This window comes from Echiichthys vipera (genome assembly GCF_963691815.1).
Source record: "Echiichthys vipera genome assembly, chromosome: 4".
NCBI lineage: Eukaryota > Metazoa > Chordata > Actinopteri > Perciformes > Trachinidae > Echiichthys > Echiichthys vipera.
The window spans coordinates 17,994,814-18,005,934 of NC_139829.1; positions in this window are offsets into that span (position 1 = coordinate 17,994,814).

Here is an 11,121-nt window from a genome sequence, read left to right on the forward strand (position 1 = left end):
AAACACCAAGATCCTTTGTCATTGTGAAGATGAGTACAGCTAGCACAAAGTGAATAGATTCAGACTTAAAATGTTCCCACAGTATTATTTAAGTAATTAAGTCACAACATGAAAAGATGAAGAAAAATGGACTCCACTCTCAGGTTGTCTTTTTTGATGTTAATTAACCTTTTAGAATGAATTTTGGATGGATTAACACTTTGAATGTGAGATTAACAACATCCAGTGAACATGGTGATTCAATAAGGGCTCAAAAGTACCTGAATGGGATCAAGCCTTCCAGGTATTAATGTGAGTGTGACTCCACTTGACACAACAAGCAACTTGACTGGATGATTTCTGCTTGAGTGTGGGCAGCTCCAACGGCCCCAGCTGCCAGTCTAGTGGTTTTATGCAACTATAACATTGTTTTAAAGCTCCCATAATATGCAGATTTTCAGGTTAATTCTTGTAACACGGGTTTCTACTAGAAGATGTTTACATGCTTTAACGTTTTTAAAAAACATTATTTTTGTCATACTGTCGGAATATACCCAAGTATTGAGTATTCACCCTCTGTATGAAATGCTCCTTTTCAGCGCCTGTCTCTTTTAGCCCCCCTCCCAAAATAGCCCACGCTGCTCTGATTGGTCAGCATTTCCAGGTCTTTAGCATGTTTGTGTCTCTGCACTGCACTGTCATTGCAGTCAGAGAGTGACTGTAACGCCACTTTCTACACATATATACATATATGTGTATATATATATGTATATATATACATATATGTGTATATATGTATATATATATATATATATATATATATATATATGTGTATATATGTATATATATATATATATATATATATATATATATATATATATATATATACATATATATATATATATATATATATACATATATGTGTATATGTATCAAATCAAATCAAATCAGCTGGGGTTTTAAATTCCTCAGACTGAAAAAGGAGAACATTGATGCAGAATTTTCTTGAACCAGACTACTGCTCATTCCTACAAGTCATGCAGTAACACTGCAGCTTTGTTTAACCTGGAGAAACACATGACTTGTCTACATTGTTTTCCTGCTTTTAGGTTCAGCTCCAGCCTCTTGTGGTCCTGAATAGAAGTGAGTGGGTAAAGGCGAAGAATGAAGACGCTGGGGGGTCCACTCAACAAAATGGGGATGTTTCTGTCTGCAGGAAAGAGAAGTTACTGGTGAGTTTTTGTGTTTTTTTTTCCGCCTATGTGGTATTGATATGGAGGTATAGATAGTAGCAGAACAGAGCAGCTGTTCAAATCAACTGTGTGTTAAATAACCAAGTCCAATCCCCTGCTTAATACTAACACCCACAACAAACAGGCTCTCTTTCCCCTGATGTAAACTGTAAATCTGATTAATTACTGTGAATATATAATTCTCTGTCTATCCCCAGCTCTTACGCACACACACACACACACACACACACACACACACACACACACACACATACACACACACAAAGTGTTGTACAGTATGAGGTGATTATGTGGCAATTACAGCAGTCACAGTGACAAAATGAAAGCTGATCCTTGGAGGAAAAAAATGGAGAAAATGTCACTCCAAGTCTATCCAGAGATTTCTGAGCTCTGAATCACAGCGTTCTCTTTTGATCATCACCACTGCTGCCTCTCTCCGATACACAGACGGATTATTCCTCCTAAATCTCCCAAATCCCTAATCCTATTTATCTCAACGCCACACAAAAAAGGTGCTCTCTTCCCACTGCTCAGCTTATGTGTACAGTACGGATGTGAGTATACTTCTTTTTCTACATTTACGAGGACCAATTCAGGACATGAGGTAGTGTGCTTACTTTAAAAATGCTGTTTTATGATTTAAGGATGTATGTTTTAATGTACAGTAGAGGTAGAATATATATTATATACTGTACACCAATACTGGGGATCCAGACACTTATAGAAAACTTAATGATTGTGTGATGAAGTTAACATGCATAGTATATTGTTAGTATAGTAACTTCATTTTTGCTTAATTTGTTCTAAATGTTGTTCCCCAAAGCAGCCTGAGACAACCTAAATATATGCGGACATCGATGAGTAAGTGCACGTAAGTAGAAATATAATCACACATGTACAGGTGAATGAGATAAAACAGGATAACTAATAAAATGCATGCACTGAAAATTAAGGATAGTTTTTTTTCTATCAGTATGCATGATTTTTTTCTCCCACCTGGGACGATGGAACAAGCTGTAAACACACACTATAAAGTTATGGCTAACATGTAAACAGTCAGTTATCTATTTACACATCCAGCAGAGACAGAGCAACAATAATGAGGTTCTGTTTCAGTCACCTGATGAATCTAAGTCCAATATTCACCCTTCTTTTAACTCTGTTTTTGGTCTCCACCATCTCTTGAGAAACATCTGGCACTCCAGCTGCTAATCGCTCCGCTATTTTTTTTACCAGCTAGTCACTAACTTTGTCTGTGTGCCGTTTGTCGCTGAGCAGGTAGTGTACAATGGGATTTTTTTTTACAGAAGCTGCTAAAAAATACTCTATAAAGCTCAGAGGAAGTACAGAGTCAAGCTCATCAATGCAAGCAACCCCTTTCACATTACACATAGTCATTTTATCCATTGTTACCATACAAAAATATTGATTAGTGCAGCTTTAATATAATAAATTACATCTGTAAAATGTTTTGATACTGCCACATGGACCATAATGTTGTCACACAAGCATAAACTCACGATTACTGTGGTATCTGATCTCAAGACTTATTAACTAATTCATTTGTTTGTTTATTTCAGCTCCATTTAACATTGAGAATTGTCATGTTTCTCATCAATCTGAATGAAAGAGAGGATCCACCACCACTGTAATGCTTTTTAAATGTTCTTCACTGAGTTTATACGTACACAGTAGAACAGTAGAATGAAGACAAGTGTCAACGCACCCAGATTAAATTGAATTCATACAAACACGAGCAGGGGTTAATGAGAGAGCAGCTGCAGCATTGTGAATAAAATCAGGCCTTTAAAGCCGTTACATCCTGTTATTCTGTCTTCAAGCCTCCTCCTCTTTTCCTTTTCTCTAGTCCTCCTCTCAGACTCATTTATGTTTCCCTCCACCCTCTGTTCTAAAGCCTTTACCAAGATGTTTTTCACTTTTCTTCTTTCTTTTTTCTTTTTGTCCCTCGAGGCCCACACTTTTATTTGGTAAACTGATTTTCTCTCCTCTCCGGAAATATACTCCCCCTTTTCCTTTCCTCTACCTCTTCTGAGTTTATTTGCTTTCCCCCCCTCTTTTCCGCCTTCCCTTTTTTCCCCAACCTTCCCAGGTAACCAACTGTGCTATGCACCTGTGTGTGTGTGTGTGTGTGTGTGTCTCTGTCTGTGTCTCTCTCTGTGTGTGTGTGTGTGTGTGTGTGTGTGTGTGTGTGTGTGTGTGTGTGTGTGTGTGTGTGTGTGTGTGTGTGTGTGTGTGTGTGTGTGTGTGTGTGTGTGTGTGTGTGTGTGTGTGTGTGTGTGTGTGTGTGTGTGTGTGTGTGTGTGTGTGTGTGTCAGCTAATGAGCTTAGAGCTGTCTCCCTCCCAAGGTGAGGTGCCATGCTGAGGTGATCAGCAATGCTGGAGCTGCAGGTATCAACCACAAACACCTGCCTGGTTGAGCTCTCACACACACACACACACACGCACACACACACACACACACACACACACACACACACACACACACACACACGCAAACACGCACACACGCACGCACACACACACGCACACTCTCTCCTGCTGTCTCACTCCCATACACAATGAATGCAGAATAAATCTTTTCTCTACTCTCTTTCACATACAAACAGTATACGAACACACACACATTAAATACAGTATGTTCACACTTACGCACTCTCTCTCTCTCTCTTTCACACACACACACACACACACACACACACACACACACACACACACACACACACACACACACACACACACACACACACACACACACACACACACACAGCTGACTGCTGCACAAGGGCGATAGCACAACTCTGTCCTGTCAACATGCAGGATAATCAGCTGCTGGGGATTGTGGGTAAGCTGTAATAATCCCTTGCATGGAATATGGAAAGCATCAGAGAGTTATTCAATAGGACAGAGATAAAGGTGTGTGTGTGAGAGTGAGGTGTTCCATCTTTAATATATTGCCACCTGAAGCTGACACACACACACAGACACACACACACACAAACGCGCGCACACACACACACACACACACACACACACACACACACACACACACACACACACACACACACACACACACACGTCTACACTAGCAGCGAAACATCAGCCCAGCCCCCTTCCAGAGAAGCTGCAGCTGCTGAAATGTTCCCTGTCAGAGCCACAAAGTCTTAATTAAGAACTACATCCAGAACAAGTCTCATTTATTCAGAGAAACACCAGGGAATACTGCACCATATTTACCTGTCAAGAGGCAAACTCTTTCCCGAGCAGAGCATCCGACTCACATCTTCATCAGCATTATAGTGTTACAGTCAAATTACAATGTAGTTAAAAGAAATCTGACTGCTATCTGGATGTGAATTTGGATCCTTTTTATACCTATGATCCAAAATTGACATCAGTGTGTGAGTTTTTTTCAAACTATCAAAGGTCCAAAGAAGAATCATAGCAGTGTTGTCATGTCATTAGTGTTTCTTAATGGTTGCTGACCAGGTTCTCTGTTGTCACTGCTGAACATCCTTTTGGAAACATTGCTTCTGAAAAATAATCAAACTTTTTCTTAGGGTATCATACAGACAGTTCCTCTTGAAACTGTACTGTATTCTATTTAATTCTGATAATTACTATGTGCACATCTGAAATGTTCTAGTCTTGCATAGCCAGACCTGTCTCCACAGAACTCTGGATTATGGTCTGGCTGCAATGCTTATCATTTCTGGGATAGGGGAAAAAGAACATTCTGTGCTGTTTGTATTTCTTTAAACCACAATCACAATTGTCTATGGCAGTGCTAAGCCTGATAGATAACAAACAGCATAGTATGTCACATGTCATAACAAAAGTCATAGCAGAGTATGTCCATCCATCATCCATCATCTTTAACCGCTTATCCCAGTCAGGATTGCAGGAGGACTGGAGCCTATCGCAGTTGACATTGGGCACAAGGCGGGGTACACCCTGGACATAAAAGTGTCATAGCAAGACAAAATAATGTCATAATAATATCATAGAATAGTACATCATAACAGAATATCATAAAAATGTCATAGTATAGTATGTCATAAAAATATCATAAAAGGTCATAATATAGAATGTTTAAAGTATGATTTCTGACACAGGTAGGTATGTAAAAAGTTTGTGATGAGCAGAAAAAGCACAAAACAGGAGCAGTTCTCAGGATGGATCAGAGGAGAGTGGAGAGTGGAGTCCCCGGGAATACACAAGAGTGGGCACATGGAAAACTGAATCGCTGAAGAAGGGCAGTGAGGCACACCAGATGATGTGGACACAAGAGAAGACAGATAATTACTGCATGGAAAATTGCACACGAAAAAACTGCAGCAAAAACAGCACAGGGGAACTCAGGTTAGACACAAATAACTCTACCCAACGGGACGGATTTATCTGCCAGCCTAGTAAAGGGAAGACCAGGCTTTGATTGTCAGGTTGATGAGCTGAAAGGGTTTCAGTTGTTCCTCCACTGCTGCCTTGGAGAAACCGGCCACACCCTCTGCCAACACACTGCAGGAGAGAAACAGAAGCAATCCACAAAACCAAAGACAACGAAATCACCACAATTAAAAATGTCAAAAAAAAACCTGTCTTAGTATAAAATATCATAAAAAATGTCGTAGTATAGTGTAAAAGAAGTCACAAAAAAATGATAGCATAGTATGTCATATAAATGTCATAAAAAATTGTATTCTATTGTATTTTATAACAAAGTATCATCATAAAAAATGTTATAAAACTTCATATAGTATTTCATAAAAATGTCATGTATGTTGTAAAAAAAAAAGTTCCTTTAAGAATTGTGATTTATGACTAATCTTGTTTTTGACAATTTCAAATACTCGTCCACTATCTCCCAGTTGTGGTGCAATTCATCAGAAAAATGGCGAGTAGTTTTCAGAGACACAGCTCCCGGGGCCGTTTCCCGTGACAACTGAAAACTCATCTATTGATCACCCTATAATATGGACTCTGCTCAGAAACATTGAACCTTTACCATTAATCATGAACACACACACAAACTTTCTGTCTCTCTTTGCTTTTTTATTCTTTCACTGTCCCACTTTTAATGCCAACATTTATGGTCCACAATTGATTGAAAAAAAAAAAGGAATAAGAACCTTTCACATCAATCATCAACGAGATACAAAGGAAATTCAAACTCCTTTGTCACCCTCTGGGTCATGCTAATCTCTCATATTTATTTTTTTAGCCTCAGCTCACACACACACACACACACACACACACACACACACACACACACACACACACACACACACACACACACACACACACACACACACACACACACACACACACACACACACACACACACACACACACACACAAACACACACACTATGGAGGGCAACACACAAAATTTTCCATAATTAAGCTGGAGGAAACAGCTAACAGCGGATACAGCTCCTAAACGGTGTGGGTCCTCCCCAGAGTCCGGATTTTCAAGGGTTTTAATCAGTTAAATATGTGCATGGCTACGTGGCTAATCTGGTTAATCTGACTAACACTTTTTATGGGATTGCTCGCTGTGGCAAGGATTACCGCACCACAGATCACAACCTGATTTCCATAATCCCCCTCTTCGGATAAAACTCTGTTTGTCCCCCATCCCGTCCTTTTGTTAGACTGCAACATTGCACATTTATTTCATTGATTTTTGGGTGTAGTTACTCTGAAGGCATTATTCTTTATCCCAAATCAGTGTCTCACCCCCACAGGCAGTCTTTACTCCATCACAATTACAATCAGAATGGAAGATTAAAGCTATTTTCTAATAACCTTATTATATTATATTATTTATAATATAATATTAAGACGCTTTTCCATCAATATAAATGTGCAGAAAATAAAAGTTGCACTATGAGGTGAAGAAAACTTCTTTATGTTACAAACTGAAGTTACTGAACAAATACAGTCTGAGCCTGATCTAACAGGAAGTCTCACTTGTAGGAAAAAGAAATTGGTAGAAATTTTAGATGAAAAAAGGGTGTTTTAATTGTACTCTAATCATGAGTAAAAAGAATGTACACTTGACTCAAATAAGGTTGGTTAAGCATAATCATTACCCAGAATATGTATGATAATTATCTGACCCAAATAGTAATAGTTAAACATGAGTGACACTAGTTTTACATTTAGCTGTGTAAGTACAGCCTCACAGTGCTGTTAGCCTGGCTCTAGACCCTTTGTTGTTGTTTGGAGATTACTAATTTTACTTTTTTTAAATTATTATTTATTATGATATTTGTCAGAATGAAAATTGTGTTAAGCTGTATGTCTTGAACAACAGATCAGGCCTAAATAAAGTCCATACTGATCAGTTGATTTTTTAGGAATTAACTACATGTTAAGCAGTTTGTTGCAAACCCTGTGTAGTATCATCAACACTGATTACAATGATGGCTATGAAGGTTTTTAAAAAAAATCATAAACACTTTAAGTGTCCCTCTTTTAAATCAGCACTTAGTATGTATGTTTGTGTGTGTGTACATGTGTGTCAGTGCAACATATTTGCCAGTGTGATTTTTTTATTTTTTTTATCTCTTGCTGTCTCTCTCCACTAGCCTTTATTTTCTGCTCCGAGGGTCCGGAGAATCCTCTCGTGTGGAGAGAAGCTATGATAAAGTAAGCAGAGGAGAAGCAGGGGGAGGGAGGGAGGGAGGGAGGAGGAGGAGGAGGAGGAGGAGGGGGGAGAGAGGGGTAAGGACGTTGGAGACAGAAGAAGGCTGAGAATAAGGCTGGGAGTTGCATATGATCAGGGGAGGGGAAACAGAAAAAAAGGCTCTCAGAAGGGGGAGAACAAGGGGAGGAAATAGGGGAGGAGGGGAGGGAGCGCAGACATTCAGTGGTGATGGCAGTGGAAATGGGGCTTTAACTGTATTACGCTCTGGCAGCTCCATCTCCATCACTTTGTGGGTGAGTGTGTAAACTTGTGTGTTTACTTGAAGTCCCTATGTGTGTGTGTGTGTGTGTGTGTGTCTGTTAGTATCACACCCATGGGGCCTTTACTCCGTCAGTGCTCAGCCATAATCAGCCTCTATCTCTCTCCTGATCCATCTAAACCTCTACGTCTACCCTGCTACTATCACCCACCTCGCTCTGCCCCCCCCCCCCCCCCACTCACCCTCACACTCACTCCTCCCACTTCACACACATAAAAATCTACACTAGCAAAGTGTGTGTGTGTGTGTGTGTGTGTGCGAATCGATTCAGCCTCTGCCCTTTCTAAGCATTCTACAAGCTCCATTGACCTCTCACTCTCCACTGAGCAGCATCTGTTTCACACTCCACTACTGCTGTATGTCATATCACTCCATCTCTCTCTCTCTCTGGATTCACATGTCTCTCTGTCCTCACTCTTTTGTCTTTAGTGCTTCCTTTTTCTCACACTAATCTGGTTTCTTTCAAGCCTCTTTTACCTTCTGTTTCTTTCTTTCTCTCTCCCTCTCTCCTACCCTGACACGCAGTGTATTGATCAATGCTCAGTTGGACTGAGTGAAAAATCTTAAGCGTTTATAGTCTATCGATAAAAGGGGCTTAACTGTAGGTTTTGATGGCTTCCTGGTGGGATCCTGGATTTAAAAAGCTTAATTGGTGCTATGAATGACTAATCCATAGTCTATTGGAGAGGAGAGATTGCTGTTTTCCGTTAAATGTTAATACATTAAACAAGTTGAAACTTGTTTTTGTTGCTATGAGCAACCTGTTTCAGCCAGTGTGATGGGGGGGGAAAAATCCTGTAAGTGAGAGGGTTTTTTCCAAATAATGACTTACTATCTCATTATAATGACTTAGTATCTCAAAATATTGACTTAGTATCTCATTATAATGACTTACTATCTCAAGATAATGACTTAGTATCTCAAAATATTGACTTAGTATCTCAAAATAACAAGACATTTTCTTAACATGATCCTGTGAAGTTGTGGCGTAACGCCCTTTCAAAATATGATTTCCAGGTGTTCCCTGTTGTTTGAACAGATCTGAGTTTTTAAAAACAACGTTATTGTCATTTTACTGCTTTCTTATGGATGAAAAAGGTGTCCAACTGACGTAAGAGGTGATCGTAATTGTTCACATGTTCGGCCGTTGTGTCTATTTTGTTTTAGCGGAGTGTTTGGAACCGGAAAACGTATTTTGAAAGGGACTTACTATGTCAAAATATTGAGTTAGTATCTCAAAATAATGACTTACTATCTCATTTTAATGACTTACTATGTCAAAATATTGACTTAGTATCTCAAAATAATGACATACTATCTCATTATAATGACTTACAGGAGCTTTCTTTTTTATCACACTGGAGGCTTCAATAGAAAAATAATGAAAGACATTTTACTGAAAAACTGTGGCAGATATGTTTTCAAAAAAGGAACTTTGCACGCCATGGAAAATTGTTTTTGACCTCACCAAAACATGTTAAAATCAATAGAACTATATGACAGGATATTGATGAGGAAAAACAGCAGGGACAGAAACAAACAACATGAATCATAAACATAAATATAGAATAAATTAAGATAATATACAATGGGAGTAGGGACAGCATTCTAGTTGCATTATTATCCTTATTATGCTGATAAAAACATAATTCATGGTGCATTGTTTCTTCCAAAATGTATTTTCTGTCGCAATAGCATATAAACATAAAGTCTTGAAGACAAGGTTGGGAAATAGATGTTCATCAGTAACACAAAATGTGTAGTTTACATTCATGACAAATTATGTACGTAACTAAAACACAATACTTTGCGAAAGCCATGTAATTTCCCAATAAATTAAAGTACAGTATTCATTCATTCTGGACAATGGTGGCAGAGAGCTATGCAAGGAAGATTACCTTCTTACTCCAGCCACATATCATAAAGTTGGTGTTATATTAAGGTGGTGGGGAAGTAGAAAGCAAAACGAAGGCCAGAATTATTTGACATGTCAGTATTTTTTTTAACCAATTGATACCATCATACTATCCTAACCTAGAAGGATGTGTTGAAAATGATTAGGCCATATTGTTCTTCAGTTATACACACATATAGAGTGATAAGGAGTGGTGGTAAAAAGTTAGTTTATTATGGGCTATTGTGGGCTGATGTGGCTTTATTGACTCACACTAAAACACTTACACTATAGTCAAGTCAATAGATTTGCTGTTATCAGTGCTTTTGCTTGCAAAGACAAAATAAATGTGTCCAGTGCTCTCAAATTCATTTTAGGTTCAGTTTGAAGCTACATTAGCTGTAATGCACAACCTTGTCTTTATGAGAAGCAAGCAGAAGATTGTATTCATTTCGACGTTAACAAAACAAGCCAAAACCAAAAGCTTCTGCATTACGTGCAAGTGCAGTTTCTACATCACCAAACTTTCAGCACTGCATGCATGTTGCTATACCAGTTTTGGATCTTGAGGAATTCCCAATGAAGCCAGCTCAACCACTTCATTGGCAAAAGGTCATGCAATTGTAACCAGACTGGACATCCTTCGCTCCTCAACAACATTTTAATATCTAAAGGTCTACAAACAGCCATGAGTATTATATTAGTCCGGTGGAAGCACTTGTAAAGTAATGTAGATAGTGGTGGGTGCAGTGAAAGGCGTCTGTTTTATCATCGCTGTGCTGTCAGGTAGCACTGACTCTGAATGAAGGCAGTTAGTGTGCATCTCTAATTTCCCAGGGAGAGACTGCATGATGGGCTGTGACTCACATCGCAGAGAGGAGATAATTACTGTTTCCTTCTCACCTCCCTTCCTCTCCACCCCTCCATCCTTTCCTCAACTTTCTCTTTTCTTCCCACTGCTCTGCCTCTCCAGCTGAGTGATTACCCCTCATTAAAAATCAGAAT